At 45.4% G+C, this 23,039-nt stretch overlaps 1 long non-coding RNA gene across 1 annotated transcript; it reads left to right on the plus strand.

Annotated features, from left to right (window-relative positions):
• The first annotated feature begins 1,955 nt into the window (after positions 1-1,955).
• Positions 1,956-18,329, plus strand: LOC142491013 (uncharacterized). The gene is made up of 3 exons (XR_012800222.1): positions 1,956-2,133; positions 3,469-3,635; positions 17,714-18,329. It is a non-coding gene; the product is annotated as an uncharacterized LOC142491013 (long non-coding RNA).
• Positions 18,330-23,039: the final 4,710 nt, after the last annotated feature.

Genomic DNA, 23,039 nt, shown 5'->3' on the forward strand with positions numbered 1-23,039 from the left:
TGGACATGGGAATGTGCTCACACGTGATATTTTTATTTGCTGTACAACTTTCACGTGCAACCTGTGTAGAATTGTATGCATGACTAGCCTCCGTCTTCCAGATTAAAAATATTGCTACGATTAGTTGACTCTTTGAAATGTTTTCCAAAATCACTGCATGGAAAACATACTGGGTCACTGTTTTAGCAGTTGTTCAAAACATAGAATTATTTCAGAGGTTTTGCTTAATGTATGTCCCTTTTAAATGATTAAGAGCCCATATGTGACCCTTGAGGTATACAGTATGTTGCACAAATCTGCTCTATGGCTATTGCCTTCCATTTTCATTTTGTATTAACATGGTCATTCTCTAGGTGGCGCTGTTGCTCTAATAGGAACTGGGACATGTGGAATGTGACTTCCCCCTAACAGTTCACATACAAAAGTTCAGGAACTTTCTCTTTTCCTCACAACACCATCTTAAACACGCCAATGCTTAAAAAAATCACTGTTTTCAGTTTCCTAGTATAAAAAAACAGAATATTACGGGATTCCACATGCCTCCCTCCTTGCCAGCTTCTCCCCCACATGCTCCCCCCTTCACCAGCTTCTACCCAACATGCTCCCCTCCTTGCCAGCTTCTCCCCCACATGCTCCCCCCTTAACCAGCTTCTACCCAACATGCTCCCCTCCTCGCCAGCTTCTCCCCCACATGCTCCCCCCTTCACCAGCTTCTACCCAACATGCTCCCCTCCTCGCCAGCTTCTCCCCACAAGCTCCCCTCCTCACTAGCTTCTCCCCCACATGCTCCTCACCTGCTTGTCCACCACATGCTCTCCTCCTCGCCAGCTTCTCCCCCACATGCTCCCCTCCTCGCCAGCTTCTCCCCAACATGCTCCCCTCCTCGCCAGCTTCTCCCCCACATGCTCCCCTCCTCACTAGCTTCTCCCCCACATGCTCCCCCCTTCGCCAGCTTCTCCCCCACATGCTCCCCCCTTCACCAGCTTCTACCCAACATGCTCCCCTCCTCGCCAGCTTCTCCCCCACATGCTCCCCCCTTCACCAGCTTCTACCCAACATGCTCCCCTCCTTGCCAGCTTCTCCCCCACATGCTCCCCCCTTCGCCAGCTTCTCCCCAACACGCTCCCCTCCTCGCCAGCTTCTCCCCACAAGCTCCCCTCCTCACTAGCTTCTCCCCCACATGCTCCTCACCTGCTTGTCCACCACATGCTCTCCTCCTCGCCAGCTTCTCCCCCACATGCTCCCCTCCTCGCCAGCTTCTCCCCAACATGCTCCCCTCCTCGCCAGCTTCTCCCCCACATGCTCCCCTCCTCACTAGCTTCTCCCCCACATGCTCCTCACCTGCTTGTCCACCACATGCTCTCCTCCTCACCAGCTTCTCTCCCACATGCTCCCCTCCTCACCTGCTTCCCCCCACATAGGGTTACCAGGTGTCTGGTTTTGAACTGGAAAGCCTGGTATGTTGCCTCTGCGTCCGGTATAAAATGAAAGGTAATACCGGACATATATGTGTCCGGTATTATCTCTCTCCAAACGCAGGGTGGATGCGGGGGGAGGAGGAGGGGGCGGCTGGTCAGCCACCATGCCTGGCTCTCCCCGGCAGCAGGCTTCTCTCTCCCTGTTTGTCTCATCGATATGAGACAAACAGGGAGAGAGAAGCCTGCTGCCGGGGAGGTGTCTGACACTTGCCGGGTCCTCTGACATCAGCGCCGAAAGTCAGCTGGGCTTCCGGTGCGCACCGATAGGGAGGCCCGGCGCGCATCAGCCTCAGACACCTCGGCGTGGGACAGACAGGGAGAGAGAAGCCAGAAGCGGGGGAGAGCCGGGCATGGCGGCAACTGCTCTGACCAACCGCCAGCCCCCTCCCATCTACTGTCCCCCCCTCCGAATCCACTGTCCCCCCCTGCAGCCACAGCCATCCCCCCTCTGCAGCCACCACCCTCCTCTTCCCCCCCGCAGCCACTGCCCTCCTCCCTCCGCAGCCACTGCCCTCTCCCCTCCGCAGCCACCGTCCCCTCTCCTCTCTGCAGCCATCCCCACCCCTCCTCTCTGCTGCCACCGATCCCCCCCTCCGCCCTTCCACAGCCACTGGCCCCCCGCAGGCACCGGTCCCGACCTGACACCATCCCCAAGGTACGTCTGAATTTTATTGGGGAGGTGGGGGTCTTTTGTATATTTATTAGAGAGGTGGGGGTATTTTGTATATGTATTGGGGAGGTGGGGTATTTTGTACATGTTTTGGGGAGGTGGAGGTATTTTTTATATGTATTCAGGGGGCGTGGGGGTATTTTGTATATGTATTCGGGGGGCGTGGGGTATTTTTTATATGTATTGGGGGCGTGGGGGTATTTTTTATATGTGTTCGGGGGCTTGGGGGGATTTTTTTATATGTATTCGGGGGCGTGGGGGTATTTTTTATATGTATTCGGGGGGAGTGGGGGTATTTTTTATATGTATTTGGGGGGCTTGGGGGTTGCATCTTTTACCATTGTGTCCAGTATTTTTGGACAAGCCACCTGGCAACCCTACCTGCACATGCTCCCCTCCTCTCCTGCTTCTCCCCCACATTCTCCCCTCCTCACACTGCTTTTCCCTAACTTGCTAGCCTCTTCTGCAGCTTATCCACATTCCACAATCTGCATTACGCATGCAGTAGCTATGTGAGAAAAAGGTCAGCTAACATTTAAGGCATCTTACTTAGAGTTTACTACCATAACATAAAAATAAATGTATACTTTTATTGGTGCATCCTACTTGTTTGCATGAAAGATACATACACACATTTGGTACGTTTTTATTTACAGAAACAATCCCCTTACTTTCTGATCACAAAACTCACTAAAATCCACAGGCGATTTTCCACATTTGAGATATATTGACACTGTGACACTTTTTACTTTATGTTCTGTCACTTTACTTTGTTTGATATGCGGAATTAAAGATGTTTGATTTGCTAGAGCTGTTTGCCCTCTCTCTCTGTACCACATACTCTTCTTCTCATATGCTTCTCCCGTTCATGTCCACCTTTTCTATCTCTTACTCTCCCAACTCCTCTCTATCATTTTCCTCCATTCTCCTTATCTTTCTCTCACATCTACTCTCTTTCTCCCCCCTTTGTTTCCTTCATAAACTTCTCCCCTCTCTTAATTACCCCCTCTCTTTTTTACTCTCTCCCCCTATCTTTTACTCTCCCTCCCCTCTCTTTTACTCTCTCTTCTTCTCCTCATGTACTCTCCCCACCACCCGTCCCTTCTCTCCTACTTTTTCACACCCACCCCTCTGTCCTCTAGTTCTCTTTCAACAACACTCTTCTACTATCTCACCACCACCTCCTCCCTCTACTTGGACTCTTTCACCACCAACAACTCTCTCCTCCCTCCACTTGTACTCTCTCACCCCCCTCCTCTTGTACTCTCTTTTACACCCCCAACTCTTTTACGTCCTTTCTTACACCTCCCCATTCCCCAGGTCCTGCCTAGAGAATGTACTGTAGGTGCGGACTCGCAGAGCTTGTCAATGATCCGCCGCTGATGGAAAAGGGTCCACCCAGGCCGCCGAAACTGAAAGTTGGGCCCAATTCTGGCATAGCGTAACTTATGGGTTCAGACCCATGGGGCAGCCCTCTTCAATGCCAGGTAGGTCATTGCAAACTCCACGAGTCTGCAGCCATGTTCCCCAGGTAGGGCCTAGAGAATGAGGCAGAGTGGCTGCAGAACTGCCGGAATGCTGTTCTAGATACTGGTCAGAAATTGATTAACACACATTCCCAGCTAGCTCAAACTCCCACACCCACCACACCATGAATATATATTTATGTCAACAAGAGAGCTACTGAGCGTGGCAATTGTATTTAACAAGAGACAAGGGGTGCCCAATGCTACATCCCATTGACAAAACATATATGGTAAAAAGTATAAAGTAAAATACTTCAATAATAATATTAAATACTTGGTTATTTAGTTAACCCTTTGGCCAAAGCATCATAAGCCTGCATACACTACACTGTGAACCCTTCATTTTACCTCTGTAAGAGGGGAAGAACCATTATAGGTCCTGTTCCTGCAGCAAAAAGTAAAGACCTCCCAAGTTAAAAAGGTGAAGGAGGAGGAGTGAGCTCTGGGGGGAGGTGCCACCAGCCTCCAAACAACTGTTACCAGTCAGAAATTGATTAACACACATCCCCAGCTAGCTCAAACACCCACACCCACAACATCATGAATATATATTTATGTCAACAAGAGAGCTACTGAGCGTGGCAATTGTATATAACAAGAGACAGGCTTGCCCAATACTACATCCCATTGACAAAACATATATGGTAAAAAGTATAAAGTAAAATACTTCACAACATATTTGGTTATACTTTGGCGTTGGTATGCAGGCTTTTGACGCTTTGGCCAAAGGGTTAACTAAATAACCAAGTATTTAATATTATTATTGAAGTGATGGAGGGGTGATGATTTGGGCTTATTTTGCAGCCACAGGACCTGGGAAGCTTGCAGTCATTGAGTCGACCATGAACTCCTTTGTATACCAAAGTATTCTAGAGTCAAATGTGAGGCCATCTGTCCGACAGCTAAAGCTTGGCCAAAATTGGGTCATGCAACAGGACAATGATCCCAAGCACACCAGCAAATCTACAACAGAATGGCTGAAAAAGAAAAGAATCAAGGTGTTGCAATGGCCCAGTCAAAGTCCAGACCTCAACCCGATTGAAATGCTATGGCTGGACCTTATGAGAGCTGTGCATAAACAAATGCCCACACACCTCAATGAACTGAAGCAACATTGTAAAGAAGAGTGGGCCAAAATTCCTCCACAACGATGTGAGAGACTGATAAAGTCATACAGAAAACGATTACTTCAAGCTATTGCTGCTAAAGGTGGTTCTAAAAGCTATTGAATCATAAGGTATACTTAGTTTTTCACACATGGCTTCTCCATTTTGGCTTTATTTTTGTTAAATAAATCATGACACAGTGTAATATGTCATGGGTTGTTGGTCATCTGAGGTTGTAGTTACCTAATTTTAAGACCTGCTAAGGAACAGATGATTGCTATTATGTCCTGATATGTAAAACCATGGAAATGAGAGAGAGAGAGAGAGAGAGAGAGAGAGAGAGAGAGAGAGAGAGAGAGAGAGAGAGAGACGGAGATGCAGAGAGAGAGACGGAGACACAGAGAGAGAGAGAAACGGAGACACAGAGAGAGAGAGAGACAGAGACACAGAGAGAGACGGAAACACAGAGAGAGAGAGAGATGGAGACACAGAGAGAGAGTCAGAGCGAGAGACGGACACACAGAGAGAGAGACACAGAGACACAGAGAGAGAGGGAAAGAGAGACAGAGAGGGAGAGAGACAGAGAGAGAGAGACACAGAGAGAGAGAAGGAGAGAGACACACACACACACACACACACACACACACAGAGGCACACACACACAGAGACAGAGAGAGAGAGACACAGAGAGAGAGACAGAGAGAGAGAGAGAGAGATAGAGAGAGAAACACACATAGAGAGAGAGAAAGAGAGAGAAATAGAGACACCTAGAGAGAGAGAGAGAGAGAGAGACGGAGACGAAGACACAGAGAGGGAGAGTCACAGAGAGTGTGAGAGAGAGAGAGATGGAGACACAGAGAGAGAGAGAGAGAGAGACGGAGACACAGAGAGAGAGAGAGATACACACAGAGAGAGAGACACAGAGAGAGAGAGAGAGAGACACACAGAGAGCGAGAGAGAGAAACACACACACACACACAGAGAGAGAGAGAGAGAGACACAGAGACAGAGAGAGAGAGAGAGACAGAGAGAGAGACAGCGACAGAGAGGGAGAGAGACACAGAGAGGGAGAGAGACACAGAGAGAGAGATGGATCCCTTCAACTCTTAAGGTTCAGGGAGAGGGAGCCTATGCCCAGAGGGGACTCAACAGGCTGTAGCCACGAGGCATAGTTGAAGCAGCCCATCGGAGGTCCCTAGCTGGCCCCATTGTAGACTGCCACGAGGTGGCATCCAGTGCCGCAGGGGGGGACACTTATTACCAACAGAGTGAGAGTAGCACCAGGCCCAACATGGGCCAATATGAGATAGAGCCCTACCGAAAGCACCCAGAAGAGAGCTTCCTTAGGAAACAAAGGGGATAAAGCCTCCGCAACCTCCCCTAGCAGGCTGAGATCGGGGCAGCTAGGGAAGAAAGGTTCAGACAGCACAGGGAGAATGGAGTTATGACTATACCAAAATCACTGTGTATATTGCTGTAACAATATAGCTGCTGTTGAATTAATGAAGTTCATGGCGCCCATCATTGCTATATCACCGCCCAGCCAAACGAATCCAGCTCCCTGACAAGATAATCAAGTCTGATCAAGCCAAGATAAGAGACATTGGTGAAAACTCCCTAGGAGCCTGGCAGGGCGGGTTACACACATTATTTCGATTTGTTCAGCTGTAACTATTAAATTTTTTAGGAATCATTATTTTTGTGTTTGCATGTTTCATAGGGATGGGTCACTTTGTCCTGTGTTGTAGATTGTGTGTCTCCTTTAGGGCTGTAGTACTGATGCTAGTTTTTCTCTGGGAACTAAGCAGGTATAGACTAAGCAGGAACATGTGTCACCTCACAAGCCATATTGTCCACACACTTATCTCTACATATCAACTGAATACTCAGATAGCACATTGTATTCTTCAGTTTCTTGCTTATTTGGGGCTGATTGTTTTCTCCCACAGTGACATTAACTTCTTTATAAAACACCTCACAAATGTCAGGGTCCCAGAGCCAAAATGAAGGGCAATTGAAAGAACTGCACCTACACAGATTAAATTTTAATTAGATAATGTCAATGTCTCACGCAGATGTTTTACCAGAATTGATTTTAGTGGTCAATGTTTTGGTCCCCTTCTTGGACCTTTATTAAGGTCCACATGAGTGCTAGTTCTTCTTGCATTGTATTCATAGCACTGCTTTATAAATATGAATCTAAATGTCATGCACTTGCCGCATTTAAAAGATGACATGGGGAACTGTGATATTGATGTTTGGGGACATGCGATGATGGATTATTCACTGAAATCTAAAATTGAATATGTACTTTAAAGACTTCTTTGCATACTGTTCTTTGGCTGCGTTTCCTATTAATTGCCACATTATATTGCACTACCCATCAGTATATCACATTTGTTCTCCTTGATTACCGTTGCATAATCAACTCCCAACTGAAGTCAAAGTAGGGGCAGAGGCCTTGAAGCCTGCGAATAAGGCTGTAGCCCCCACAAGGGGCATCAGAGTCTCCCCTTACTTCTTAGCTTTTTGTTCACCTGGGAACCTGCCAAAGTGCCGGTTCCAAATTTCCAAGCGACACACCCGGGGGAGATATGAACAAAATGTGGCTACCACATAGAGGACAGGAGACGCTAGCCCACGCAGACAGAACATGGTGGGAGGATAAAATGAGGGTTCTGTGGTAAAAGAATTGTCAACAGGAGTAGATTTAAAACCAGAGACAGAACATAAAACACAGACAGAGCTCAGTGCACATCCAGTGAAACTCATACACGGTACAGTGCCTAAATATATATTTGTAAATATCTATTAAATAAAATGGTCTTTTAGTTTAACATTTTGGCCAAATTGTTGTAAGCCCCTGAGCCACTGCATGGCAGACCACATTCTCAAGGGTCCCTAACACTAATATAAATTCTTAATAACCTGTGCAATACCAGGAAGAATGATTTATAATAAATCTGTCTATATTAGTTGCAAAGTTCTAAGTCTGATTGAAGCTTTTATTAACCTGTACATTACCAGGAAAAGCACTTTGCAACTAATATTGACAGATTTATTATAAATCATTCTTCCTGGTATTGCACAGGTTATTAAGAATTTATATTAGTGTTATGGACCCTTGAGAATGTGGTCTGCCGTGCAGTGGCTCAGGGGCTTACAACAATTTGGCCAAAATGTTAAACTAAAAGACCATTTTATTTAATAGATATTTATACATATATATTTAGGCACTGTACCATGTATGAGTTTCACTGGATGTGCACTGAGCTCTGTCTGTGTTTTATGTTCTGTCTCTGGTTTTAAATATATATTGCCATGCTCAGTAGCACTCCTCTGTGAAACTCATATGCGTATATATATGTTGTGGTTATTTTGGGGGTTCAATAGGAGCTTGTTAGGTGTCCAGTATGTTTTGCAACAGGAGTAGATGTCAGAATGCTGAGAGTTTTCCCACCCACCTATACCTAATCATAATATGGATAACAATGTAAATATGTTATTGATGTCTTATTCAGGTACTTTTTTGTCACAGCATCAGTCAGGCCAGTTACGAGATATAAAAGATTCAGTTTGGAATCAGGAGCACAGCCAGGATACAGAGTGCAAAAATAATGATTCCAGGGCAACTCTGAATATAAATGAGAGTTTATGGAGTATAGCTCACAATGAAGGTGAAGAAACGCACCTACGCGTTTTGTCCGTAAAGACTTTATACACGTGTGGGCTACAACATAAATACAAATACTTTTAAAGATGTTTTTCTCGCGCCACTCATTACCAGAAGTGACATCATCAGCGCGTGACCCAAAAGCAGGTCGCTTTGATACATCGCCAACCCCATAGGCCCTGAGTGTCAGCTGACAATAAAATAAAACAAAAAAAACTTTAATCAGTCCCTAAGCGGGCAAAATACAATAAAAACAAACACATAAGTATAAAAAACATGAACAACTTAGTTTAGACAGCACTGATGGAAATAATATGCATGAGTATTAGAGAATGATGGAAGGAATGACAATATAAAAAGAACCAATTTGCCCTAACACAATAACACTATCACATTAACATATTTGCATAAAGTAAAGTTATATTTAATTAAAAAGAAAGAGACACTTTTCTTAAAGCCACTATTATATCAACATACTGTGACAGAAACCAGGGGATGGTAATAAATTCCGTATATAGGGCTCCCAGGATACTAGACAGTTTCTATCCTGTTTGGCCTGGGAGTGCAGCCTTATAATACATACACTCCATCCCACAGTTTGGCAAGCGCTGGAACTGAGGGATGAGAGATCCAGACCAGAGTTTGTCTGCTGCCTGATTTCTGTCACCTGTCATGCTAATTAGGAATCAGGTATGAAAGACTGATTTCCTGTTTGCTCTGGTCTCCCCACAAGAGCCAGGAGGCTGGAAGGCTGCTGAACTACAGAGGGGAGAAGCCTCTTCCCCAAACAGGTTCAATCTTTCTGTTCATTTGTGTAAGACTGCAAAAGTACCGTGTTTTGATGTTGGAAGTGGAAAAGCCACTTCCAACCCTGAGTCAGGGATATCTAAGTTAAGTTATCGCTCAGGTGAGCAGCTTTTGTTTTGATCTGTTTTCTGTTGTATGCACTGTGGCAGTCTCAGTGCCTGGGGCTGAATAAACCAGGCATAGCCTGTTTAAAGGAACAGTACGTGACGCCTCATCATTTAACCTACCCTAAAAGACCGTGTTCTAAACAGTCCCGGACAAACGACGGAGCCCCGGAGTAAGCCGTTTGTCACATATGGTGGAGAATGCGGGCAGAGCACTAGGGGGTCTGCGGGTTGAAGAACATTGAAAAAAAAAAAAAAAAAAAAAAAAAAAAAGGTTTTTTTCATCCTCTGCAAACAAGATGGAAGACGTGGTGGGTGCGCTGGTACGCAATGTCGCTGCCCAGAAAGACGCGAATGAAACCCAGCAACAGCTGTTAATAGCCCATCAAGAAACTAATGCAAACCAGCAGCAGACGAATGCAGCCCATCAACAGCTGCTAATAGCCCAGCAAGAGATTAATGCCAACCAGCAACAGGCGAATGCCAACCAGCAACAGGCGAATGCAAACCAGCAACAGACGAATGAAGCCCTGCAAAACGCGAATGCAAACCAGCAAGAGACAAACCGCTTGCTGAGAGAGGAGCAACAGCGGTTCGCTCAGGGCTTACAGCAGGAACTCGAGATCCTGAGGGGGACTATCAGTAACCTTCCACTGGCAGCGGCAGCCCCAGTACCGAAAATGACCAGGGCAAGCCACTACCTTCAGAAGATGGGACCCTCGGATGATGTGGAAGCCTATCTTCTCACGTTTGAACGCACGGCACAGAGAGAGGGATGGCCAGAAGCTGAGTGGGCTGGTCTAATCGCACCCTTCCTAAGCGGCGAACCCCAGAAGGCTTACTTTGATCTAGAGCCAGCCGAAGCTAACGTCTATGCAAAATTGAAGTTCGAGATCCTCGCCCGCCTCGGCGTAACCACGGCTGTTCGCGCCCAAAGGTTTCACGCATGGTCCTTCACGATGGATAAAGCCACCCGAAGCCAGATGTATGACCTCATCCACCTCGCCCGGAAGTGGCTACAACCCGAGATCAACTCAGCCAGCCACATCGTGGAACGGTTGGTCATGGACCAGTTCTTGAGGAAACTTCCCTCTGCCTTACGCCGTTGGGTCAGTCGGAGTGACCCCCACAATGCGGATGAGCTTGTGGCCCTCGTAGAAAGGTACAATGCAGCAGAAGAGCACCCGCAACCCACAGTCGTGGAGCAACCCCACTACCCGAGGTTCCAGGACTCTTACAGAGACGGTAAAAGGGTACCGGGGTTAAGGGGCGCTGAAGAGCGGCGACCACCTTCACGCAGCACCAGCAACAGTGGTTCGCACACTAAGGGCAATAGCCAACATGGGGAGCCGGGAAAAGGCTCTAAGTGGGACACAGACTATGTACCTAAATGTGTAAATTGTCATGAGAGGGGCCACACAGCAAAAATCTGCCCACTAAATGATGAGCCCATGCAATGCAACAGCGTGGAACCTTATTCGCTGTTGTCCCAATGTATGGGCCCTAGCCCAGAGGACCCCTTGAATAACCATCTGTGGGCATTTGTAAAGGTTAATGGTAAGAGGGTTCGGGCACTTCTTGACTCTGGGAGCATGGTCACACTAGTGTCCGAATACCTCTTGCCCATTAAGAAGAAACAGGGAAACAGTTCACAAAGAGTGGCAATTTGTTGTATACATGGGGATAATCATGAATATTCCACTGTTGATGTTTTTTTTGAAACAGAGTTTGGTTCTTTAGATTTCAAGGTGGGTATTGTACCCAAACTGGCACATGATGTGTTAATAGGGACCGACTTTCCCCATTTTCTAAAAATGTGGTCCCCCGCTCAGAATAGCGCCCAGAGTTCAATAGCGGACCATAATGAAGTATTAGAAGAAACAAATCCTTTCCCTTTTTCAGAAATGGAGGTTGACGAGGGCCCAAATAAGAAGGGGGAAAAGGAGGAGTGCTGTAAAATTCCCTTCCCCATCACTACTTTGGTAGGGAATACCCCAAATCAAGATGTTGAGCAGACACTTACCACCCCAGAACCGGATAAGACCCTCGCTGACATAGAGGTCAGTCCTGGGAGTTTTAAGAAGGCCCAGTGGGAGGACCCCACATTAGCGGTAGCAAGGGGAAATATACGGGACCAGAATAGTACTCCTGGCCAACCAGATAGGTCACTTGCTTACCCCTACTTCGAGGTAGAGAACGACCTAGTATATCGGGTTGATAAAAGGAAATCAGTTACAACTAAACAATTGTTGGTACCACGGACATTCCGTAACGTAGTATTACACCTCGCACATAGTCATCCATTGGGGGGACACCTAGGGGTGGAAAAGACAAAAGAAAAGGTTCTCCGAAGCTTCTATTGGCCTGGGGTTCTGGCAGAAATTACGAATTATTGTTCCTCATGCCCAGAATGTCAGATCACCGCCCCGTTCAAGGCGTACCGCAGCCCATTGGTACCCCTTCCCATAATAGAGGTACCATTTGACCGGATTGCTATGGATCTAGTAGGACCCCTAATAAAGTCTGCTAGGGGACATCAGCATATATTGGTAATATTAGATTATGCCACCCGATATCCGGAGGCAGTTCCCCTACGTAGCACCTCAGCTAAAAACATAGCAAAAGAGTTAGTAGTTCTGTTTTCCCGGGTCGGGATTCCTAAAGAGATTCTATCTGACCAGGGAACACCATTTATGTCCCAAGTAACGAAAGAGCTATGTAAACTCCTAAAAATCAAGCATCTCAGAACCTCAGTCTATCATCCACAAACAGATGGTTTAGTGGAAAGGTTCAATAAAACCTTAAAGAGCATGTTACGGCGGGCGGTTGATAAAGATGGGAAAAACTGGGATTGTTTGTTACCGTACCTGTTATTTGCCATTAGGGAAGTTCCCCAATCATCCACTGGCTTCTCCCCGTTTGAACTATTGTATGGCCGACACCCAAGGGGCTTACTGGATATAGCCAAAGAGACTTGGGAACACGAGGTTACCCCTTACAGAAGTGTAATAGAGCATGTTGCCCAGATGCAGGACCGCATTGCTGCAGTCCTACCCATAGTGAGGGAACACATGGAGAAAGCTCAAGAAGCACAGAGGAATACATATAATAAGGGTGCTAGGGTCAGAATTTTTTCTCCAGGTGATAGGGTACTAGTTCTGGTTCCCACCGTGGAGAGTAAATTCCTTGCTAAATGGCATGGGCCATATGAGGTCTTGGAAAGAGTGGGAGAAGTAAATTATAAGGTAAGACAGCCAGGTAGGAGGAAACCTGAGCAAATTTACCATATAAACCTACTCAAGCCCTGGAAAGATAGAGAAGTCTTGTTAACCCTAGTACCCCCAGGTCCATCAGAGAATCAAGAAACTGACCCAGAGGTTAGCATAGCTGAAACCCTGTCTGTTCATCAGAAACGAGAGGTTCAGAATTTAGTGAAAAGAAACAAAGAAATCTTCTCTATACGGCCAGGTAGAACTAGCGTAATTGAACATGACCTAGTCTCTGAACCGGGGGTCCGAGTTAACCTTAAACCGTACCGAATCCCAGAGGCCAAAAGAAAGGCTATAAGTTTAGAGGTTAAAAAAATGCTAAAACTAGGTGTAATTGAGGAATCCCAAAGTGGGTGGAACAGCCCTATAGTCTTAGTCCCAAAGCCAGATGGTACAACAAGGTTTTGTAATGACTACCGGAAACTAAACGCGGTGTCAAAATTTGATACTTATCCTATGCCCAGGGTAGATGAACTTGTAGAGAGACTGGGCAAAGCCCGATATCTCACAACCCTAGACCTAACAAAAGGATACTGGCAGGTTCCCCTCACAGAAAGGGCAAAAGAAAAGACAGCCTTCTCAACCCCAGACGGCCTCTTTCAGTATAAGGTGTTGCCTTTTGGCTTACATGGAGCTCCCGCCACATTCCAAAGAATGATGGATAAAATTTTAAAACCACATGCTCGGTATGCTGCCGCCTACCTGGATGATGTGGTAATCCATAGTGAAGATTGGCAATCCCACCTTCCAAAGGTCCAAGCTGTGCTTGACGCAGTCCGGTCTGCTGGACTAACTGCTAACCCCGCTAAATGCACTATTGGTCTGGAGGAGGCCAAGTATCTGGGATATTCTATTGGCAGAGGTTTACTCAAACCCCAAACACTCAAAGTGGAGGCGATACAAAATTGGCCAAGGCCAGTTACAAAAAAACAAGTAAGGACCTTTTTGGGGTTAATTGGGTACTATAGAAGGTTTATTCCCAATTTTGCAACTAAGGCAACCCTCACTGACCTCACAAAAGCAAGAGGACCGCTAATGGTAAAGTGGTCCCCCGAAACCGAACAGGCCTTTAGAAGCCTGAAAGAAGCTCTCTGTGCCCAACCAGTGTTGGTCACACCTGACTTCTCCAAAGAGTTCGTAGTCCAAACCGACGCATCTGAGGTAGGGCTGGGGGCGGTACTCTCCCAGGAGTCTCAAGGTGAGGAGCACCCCATCCTTTATTTAAGTAGGAAACTAAATCCCCAGGAGAAAAATTACTCCATAGTAGAGAAAGAGTGTCTCGCAATAAAGTGGGCTGTAGAGACGCTCAAATACTACCTGTTGGGGAGAAAATTCCGGTTGGTCACAGATCATGCACCCCTTACCTGGATGTGTCAAAACAGGGAAAAGAATGCTAGAGTGACCAGGTGGTTCCTAAGCCTACAACCCTTTAAATTTTCTGTGGAACACAGGTCAGGGCACAAACATGGCAATGCTGACGGGTTGTCAAGGATGCACTCCCTAATATCCATGGTCGCTCATCCCTCGAGGTCTGAGCTGGGGGGGAGGATATGTGACAGAAACCAGGGGATGGTAATAAATTCCGTATATAGGGCTCCCAGGATACTAGACAGTTTCTATCCTGTTTGGCCTGGGAGTGCAGCCTTATAATACATACACTCCATCCCACAGTTTGGCAAGCGCTGGAACTGAGGGATGAGAGATCCAGACCAGAGTTTGTCTGCTGCCTGATTTCTGTCACCTGTCATGCTAATTAGGAATCAGGTATGAAAGACTGATTTCCTGTTTGCTCTGGTCTCCCCACAAGAGCCAGGAGGCTGGAAGGCTGCTGAACTACAGAGGGGAGAAGCCTCTTCCCCAAACAGGTTCAATCTTTCTGTTCATTTGTGTAAGACTGCAAAAGTACCGTGTTTTGATGTTGGAAGTGGAAAAGCCACTTCCAACCCTGAGTCAGGGATATCTAAGTTAAGTTATCGCTCAGGTGAGCAGCTTTTGTTTTGATCTGTTTTCTGTTGTATGCACTGTGGCAGTCTCAGTGCCTGGGACTGAATAAACCAGGCATAGCCTGTTTAAAGGAACAGTACGTGACGCCTCATCATTTAACCTACCCTAAAAGACCGTGTTCTAAACAGTCCCGGACAAACGACGGAGCCCCGGAGTAAGCCGTTTGTCACAATACATATTGACTCAAAACCAATCAGTGGTATAAAGTAACACTCTCTTTCACCTAAGACGGTATCAATTTTGAAAAATAGTGCATCATCCTTATATAGTCCTTGGTTTATTTATAACTACGGTAATATAAAATTCTATTACTCAAATTGTAATAAACACACAATAGATACCTGAAAAATATATAGCACAGGAACAGAACCTTGGATTGAGAAGCAAACCATTATCACATGCAAAGCATGAAATTAATTATAAGAAGGAAACATTTTTAAAAAATCATAACTATATAGAGGACCCGAAATAAAGGATGTCAAATCCAAATATAAGGATAATAATAATAATAACAAAATAACTAAGCATATGATTACTGCTTGCAAATCATCACATAACCTTCATGATGTGCTTTAAATCCAATCAAACGCACTATTGACAGAAACAAAAAAACTATTTTAATAATAGAGCACTTATTAGCAAATAATATTAGAATAAAAAAATATGAGAACATAATAGGTAAATTAAATCATATAAAAGAAATGGGATAACTACTACATTTCAATTTAGAAGTAAAATAGAAAGATGGGAAAGAGGGGGGTGAGGGGGACGAGATATACCACGCTCACATGCCCAGGTAACAGATCAAATGTGGGATCAGCTTTGCGGCTGAACCAGGAGTCAGCTGTAAAACGGGGCAAGTCAGCAATACCACAAGGGATGGAGCTTTGCGAGCTAACTGGCATTAAAGCTGCAGTTCAAGCTGCAGTTTAACAAATTATATATATATATTCCCCATTCAATATGTGCATCAATACAATCTGCACACTGACAAGTGATTAGCTAAACTGCAGATCGATCCGTTCTCCTGTAATTGATCGCTTGCTCCGGGTTATTTAATTCAGTTCTTGCACAGCATTCTGGGCAATGTAGTCCTGGAATATGATTGACTGGGCAGTTACGAGATTCAATTGGTGCACTGCTAGAGAGAGGGCGGGGCTCAGGAGCCAGAGCCTATCAGAAGGGGAAGGGGGCTGTCACTTTAGAAATGCTTCCTACATTAGACACATTAAATAAATGTCTTTAAAAAATTTTTTTTTTAATGCTACAAGTATTTTCTCAGAGTACAGAACTGATTTATTAACAAAAAAATACACATGTAGGATATTGCTTGAACTGCAGCTTTAATGATGGGCACTATATGTAAATATTCTGTGTATCCTTTTCTGTGGGGCTTGATAGAAGAGTGTGCCGGTGGCTTTGCTCAGGTTAGCAACAAGTTTAACATTTGACAGGGCAGTGAATGGAAAATACAATTGTGTGCCTTGTAAACAGCTTTAGACTTGTTTAGTCCAACAACAATATTGCTTTTGTACGGCTGCCAAGTTCCATGTCAGCAGGAGTAGTTAAGTCAGGTGAATAAGTACATGGTATTTACCTGACTTATTCACGTATTTGGTGGAGGAATCAGACATGTTTGCCAGTGCCTGTTTTTTTACGCGCCTCGTTAATGTTTTATTTACAATCTGAAACCTAAAAACTCAGAATGTTCCTCTTAGGTAAACTCACCTTTGTTTTTGTTTTTTTAATCAGGGCTGTTCATTTGATTAGAGAATGTTATATTATAATAAGGCACTCAACATGTGGAGAAAGTCACAAAAAACTGAAGCTAGCATTCATAGTTAAATACTTGAATGCTTAGAGCACCAATTCATTTTTAATGCTGCTCCCACACCAATTCTAAACATAATTATCTCAGAACAGCAATCCATGAAGCTCATATTTTTTTAGTTTTGCATTTTACATTACCTGAATTTGGGTGTCCCCTAGAGTTGAAGCACGGTCCACTGGGGACCCTCCATTCCTGAGATTTCCGTGAGTACATCCTGGATGTATAGACTCAATATGGTTGCCTTCTACCCGCAGCTAATAAATAGGGAGACAATGTTTCATCTTTTTACTGGTGACAATGGACCTACTGGCAAGTAGCATAGCTGATATCTCAGGAACCAGTTCAGGTAAAGTAACTCCAAATATGAATTTGGGATGAACTGCTGCGTTAAAGCAGAAGTATATACAAGTTTAACTCATATAATGTTAGTATTTTGCCCACTGAGCTGAGCATGTCCTGCTCTTTAAAAAAAAAAAGACTCTATCAGAATCATAATATTTTAAACGCTTATATCTCGTGAACAAGCTTCATTTGATAATGGTGAAGCTAAAACTTGGTTTGGAGACATCATTAACACTATAGAAAACCACATGTTCAAAACTACAGGAACATTTGTCTTCCTCCAATATGAATGGCCGCAGATGGAGTTTACTTTGAAAGTTCTAGCCAGGCACATTATGCTGGCCCACTCTTGTAGACTGCTGTCCTACCATTTGCTGGACAGGCCTGTTAATTTATGGGTTTCTGTGACATTATCACAATTAGCCAATGACCACACAAAGGTATATAAGCTGTTTTCTAAACATGACTTACAAGATGTTGTTTATGGTAGAGAAGGTTGATCTTAGGGTGTTTAACTACCAGAGGGGACACCAATGCATTGCTTTACCGTCGCCTTAAGCAGTGAACCAAGGTTACACATAATTCTGTTACTGATGAGTTAACATATGTGTTATCACATAGGAAAACAAATCTGCAAAAAAAAAAAATTCCACAGATGCACAGATGCCTAAAAATAGACATCAATTGAAAAAAATCTTCACGTCTCATGCATACTGTATGTCTGCAGTCTCAGTAAAGCATCCTGGTAGGTTTTATTCTTTGGCTTCTCTAATTTATGCCTTGTTTGGACTGGCTGCCGGTGCAGTCTTGGTCTTCAGGAGATCTGCTGCTGATGGCTCCAGCAGATGTTTTCGTTTTTCACACCGCAGAAAATCTGATGAACTTATTTCCTATCTGTTTTAGGAATATCTGCCAAAAAAAAGCTGAGGCATGGAAACTTGGCAACTTATAATCAGACAACATGCTGTCCCATGGAGAAACCTGATCCAGTTTCCTGTGAAATCAATCATATCCAAGGTCTTCTTTGGTTCCTGCACTGCTGCTGCTGCTGTATTTTTTCAAATGTTCAGAATCTAAATAGCATTTGCTGATTTTCAGCACTGCTTGTTCTTAATGTGCCTGGTGACATTGTTTGTTTTCTGTGCCTTGATACACTACACTAGGGACCCACTGGCAAGTTTTTTCTATCATTGACCTGCTTTCTTTGGACATTGAGGTTGTTGGAGATCACAGCCATGACTGTGAAAGTTCAGTGACACAAATGAATGAGATGTGGGAGTTCTAGACGAAAGCGTAACATTTTAATGTAATCATTCCAATTTGAAGTATTCATACTTCATTAAAGTTCATCATAAAATTGTACAGTATTCTTAATTTTTCATGCATATTTGTTATAAAAACTCGATATTAAAACAGGGTTGAAGAACTGTCTGAGACATGCAAATGCACCGCAAGTTGTATTTTTATTTATGTTATATTAAAATATCTATTTTATAGCTAAGCAGGTCCTAAGCAGAGGGATTTCCCTTTAAATAAGAAATGCCTTTTTATGTAATGCTGTTGGAGTTTTCTGCTCTCAAAAAGAGTGCATTCAGCATGGTTAATATCTTTTCTGCTAAATATCTCAGAAATGCCCTATAGCAGTGCAGGGGTTGAAGGGGTCATAATACTTTCCTAGACAATGTGATATTACTGTATAGACTTTCCCAGTAATAATTTTGAAATATCTCTTATTTAACTATCCTCTTGGTAATTTCACATGTTTATTTGAATGTATATGTCGAGTTCTGTCTCATAACATTAATACCTTTTTTTAATTAGGCAAGTGTACTATACCATGCATGTAGATGAATTGCACTATAGCGTGCATGTTGTTTAATGACTATACAGTACTAAATAAAGGGAAGCCCTGAGGCATCCGGGTGTGTACTTCTTTCATGATATTAATTTAAAAGAGAATGCAGATGGCTGCACGGAATTGATATTAAATTCCCCATATATCACCTGCCAGAAGGTGCACGCCTTTGATCCTGGAAGGGTGCTGATTCTTCAGGGTCAACTGGTTTGAAATAATAACAACTGATTGGGATGCAGCTCATTTTCGTGCCTTTCTCAGACCTCAGGCTTCCTTCCCACACAAAGATTCCACTTTCTCCTGCATCTCTCCACATACAGTAGGGGTAACTTGGCAGTTTAGCACATTGAAATTCCATAATCTATTTTATATTTGTTTGCCAGAAAATATAAATCAGAACAGAGGCAGCCAAACCAGCATTGGCCTCTCTCCAAAAAATCTTTTAGGAGTTACACCATACTCTCCTCTTTCAGCAACACTAACTTTGGGAACAGATTTTTTTAAGTCCCACATACTGACTCCTTTTTAGCAAAAGAGAATTAGAAAGACGTATAAAAAGGCAATAAAGCAGAAACTTGGAGAATGTAAACTGTATCATCAATATCTAATATATTATACCATGAATGACAGAAGGGTCAGCAACACATTGCTGTGCTCTCTGCACACAAAGGGTCAAATGCAAAGGTTAAAGTGGTTTAAAAATAGTGGCCCGATGCTTGATTTAAAAAACATTTACCAAACATTGGGACAAGGGTCTTAGGACTGTATTGTAGAAATATGTAAGCAGTATGTATGCTCTAAGCAGGCGTTTTAAAATAAAAACCTCCCTACCTTAAAAAGAAAGGAGACTCAGAGCCCCACAGGGCGCTGGTCTTGAAACAGAAAGACCCAACCAGGGCCAGAGATATAGTAACCAACCTTTACTACTTCCCAGCGAAGGAACAAATAATTGGGGCATGCAGAAACAGCCCTGACCTGAGGTTTGAAGGAGCCAGAATCCAGATAGACAATGACTTGGCTTCGATTAACAAATAACGAGAGCTGAGACCGATGACCATAGTCTTGCGGGAGAAAGGTATCAAACACCACTTTCCCTTTAAATTTGCGGTTATGAAGGAGGGCACTACACACGCATTCCATTCTATGAGGGAGGCGGATACCATCCTTCTGTCCATAGAAAAAACAAGATGAGGCCCAGGAGAAACCCAAACACTCCATACTCATGATAGAATGGTCCAAAGTTTGGGAGAAACGGTGTTCCAGCTGATTCTTTCCCCCTGGCAGAGTTAAAATGGATCATCATCTGGCGGTTATTCCATGGAGGGTTAACGAACCTTGTGGAGAGGTCCTACTTCTGATTGGATGACTCTTACCAGACTCAATGGAAGTCTGATAGGGTTTTCCCCTGGACCGAGAACAGTCACAAGAATTGGCCAACTCACTCTTTGGCATTTATCAAACTAAAAGACTTTGGGATACACTAAAATTCTAATATAAGTTGACCACAAAGGAGTTCAATATGACCCTATTATTTAATAAACCGGCGTTTGAACCAGGAATGATAGTCGCATATTTTTCATGGTGGGGAAAAAGGAGGTTCAGAAGAATAGGAGACCTGTTGTTCTTTGACAGGATAGGTACATTTGAAGAGATCACACACAAACAAACACAAAGTATCCAGAAGAGAGATTTTCATATGTCTCCAACTGAGACACTTCATCTCCTCCTGCTTCACGGACAAACTAAGCTCTTCTAACACATATATTGAAACAATCTGTAGCTCAGACCCAGATGCGAAAGGTGTAATCTCAATCCTATATCAAACCATTTTATTCACAGAGCAGGACAGCAAGCTGCTCTGTATGAGGCAATGGGAAGAGGAACTGGGAGAGTCTGTGGAGTGGTAGGATTGGGAAAAAATATGGGAAATCTGTTCGAAAGGTCTCTTAGCATTTTAATCAAAGAAAATAGCAATAAGCTTCTCTTTCGCTGGTAAATTAACCCCAGCAAAGTTAAACAAAATGTACCTGACCTCCTCCCCTCTGTTTCATGGATTGTGGACAGGTGGGGGGCATGTTGCACACCTGCTGGGAATGCGAGTAGATAAAAAGTTTATGAACCTAAATCTATGCCATTATAAATAGAATCTTAGGACGGAGTCTCACCCCAGAGCCCTGGGCAGCGCTGCTAAATAGACCAATTCATGGGATTTCTAAATACTAAGGGAAACTTATTACCCATATGTTCCCTGCCCCCAGATGTCTGATTGCGGCTAATTGGAAGCAATCGGCTCCTAAATTTCCTCAATCCTCAACAGGATGTAGAAAATAATGTACATGGACAAGATAACCGGGTGCCTCCGCGACTCAATGGACAAGTTTACTCAAACTTGGGAACCATGGTGCAAATCATACCCACAGCCAACTTCTGTCATAGATTCCATGGTCATATGAAAAAACATACAGTCATGTGAAAAAGAAAGTACACCCTCTTTGAATTCCATGGTTTTACATATCAGGACATAATAACAATCATCTGTTCTTTAGCAGGTCTTAAAACTAGGTAAATACAACCTCAGATGAACAACAACACATGACATATTACACCGTGTCATGATTTATTTAACAAAAATAAAGCCAAAATGGAGAAGCCATGTGTGAAAAACTAAGTACACCTTATGATTCAATAGCTTGTAGCAGCACCTTTAGCAGCAATAACTTGAAGTAATCGTTTTCTGTATGACTTTATCAGTCTCTCACATCGTTGTGGAGGAATTTTGGCCCACTCTTCTTTACAACGTTGCTTGAATGTATCATCTAAACCAAGGAGCCCTTCATGGAACTGTTAACATTACAAAGTGATAGATACACAAGCGTCCCCCCAGGTGTGCCTCATGGCCTTCAGGATCACATCTTATACTATATTAGTGAAAGCACTGTATGTTTGCCTGCCTGGATGTCCGGTGTCCCTAGCGGCAATCTCATTGGTCCCTTGGGCCGCCCGCCCCCGCACACCTCTCATTGGCCTCACACACTCACACCACCCCCTTGGCCCGCCCCCCACACCTCTCATTGGCCTGAGGCGGAGTGACGGGCCAAAGGTCCAAAAAAAAAAAAAAAAAAACACACAGACACAGACACACACACACACACACACACACACACACACACACACACACACACACACACACACACACACACACACACACACACACACACACACACACACACAGACACACACACACACAGGGGGGGGGGGGGTGTTACATACATTAGCGGGGCTCACAGTGTTAGCAGCACATCTCCCGCTCTCTTCCCCACCGGTCCCGGAGGCTCCGCCTCTTCCTGTTTCCCGCGCTTTCACCCCCCCCCCTCCACGTGGGAGCTGCCGGACGGGTGAGTGAGCGGCCGGACGGGTGAGTGAGCGGTCTTCACGTCCCCTCACCCCCCTTCACCTCCCCTCACTCACTTCCCCTCCATCCCCCCCCCCCCCGGCGCCTCTACAGTCAGCAGGGGAGCGGAGTTATCACCTCCCCTCACTCACTTCCCCTCCACCCCCCCCGGCGCCGCTACAGTCAGCGGGGGAGCGGCCACAACACGCTGCCTCCCGCCTCAGATCCACGTGGGAGCTGCCGGACGGGTGAGTGAGCGGCCTTCACCTCCCCTCACCCACCCCTCACTACACTTCCCCTCCCTTCCACATCCCCTTCACCTCACCTCCACCCCCCCTCCACCCCCCCCTTCACCTCCCCTCCACCCTCCCCCTTCACCTCCCCTCCACCCCCCCCTTCACCTCCCCTCCACCCCCCCCCTTCACCTCCCCTCCACCCCCACCTTCACCCCCCTTCACCCCCACCCCCACCTTCACCCCCCTTCACCTTCCCTTCACTCCCCCTTACAACCTCCCACCACCTCCCCCCCTTCCCACACCCTTCCCACCTCCCCCCCCTTCCCACCACCCCCCCCTTCCCACCACCTCCCCCCCTTCCCACCACCTCCCCCCCCTTCCCACCTCCCCCCTTCCCACCACCTCTCCCCACCTCCCCCCTCTTCCCCCCTTCCCACCACCTCCCCCCTCTTCCCACCACCTCCTCCATCTCCCCCCTTCCCCTCCTCCATCTCCCCCCTTCCCCTCCTCCACCTCCCCCCTTCCCCTCCTCCACCTCCCCCCTCCTCCACCTCCCCCCTTCCCCTCCTCCACCTCCCCCCTTCCCATCCTCCACCTCCCCCCTTCCCCTCCTCACCTCCCCCCTTACCCTCCTCACCTCCCCCCTTACCCTCCTCACCTCCCCACTTCCCCTCCTCCACCTCCCCCCTTTCCCCCCTCTCCCCTCTTCCCCCCTCCACCCCTCTTTCCCCCCTTTCCCTCCTCCCC

The sequence above is a fragment of the Ascaphus truei genome, chromosome 3, assembly GCF_040206685.1.
Source record: "Ascaphus truei isolate aAscTru1 chromosome 3, aAscTru1.hap1, whole genome shotgun sequence".
Classification (NCBI taxonomy): domain Eukaryota; kingdom Metazoa; phylum Chordata; class Amphibia; order Anura; family Ascaphidae; genus Ascaphus; species Ascaphus truei.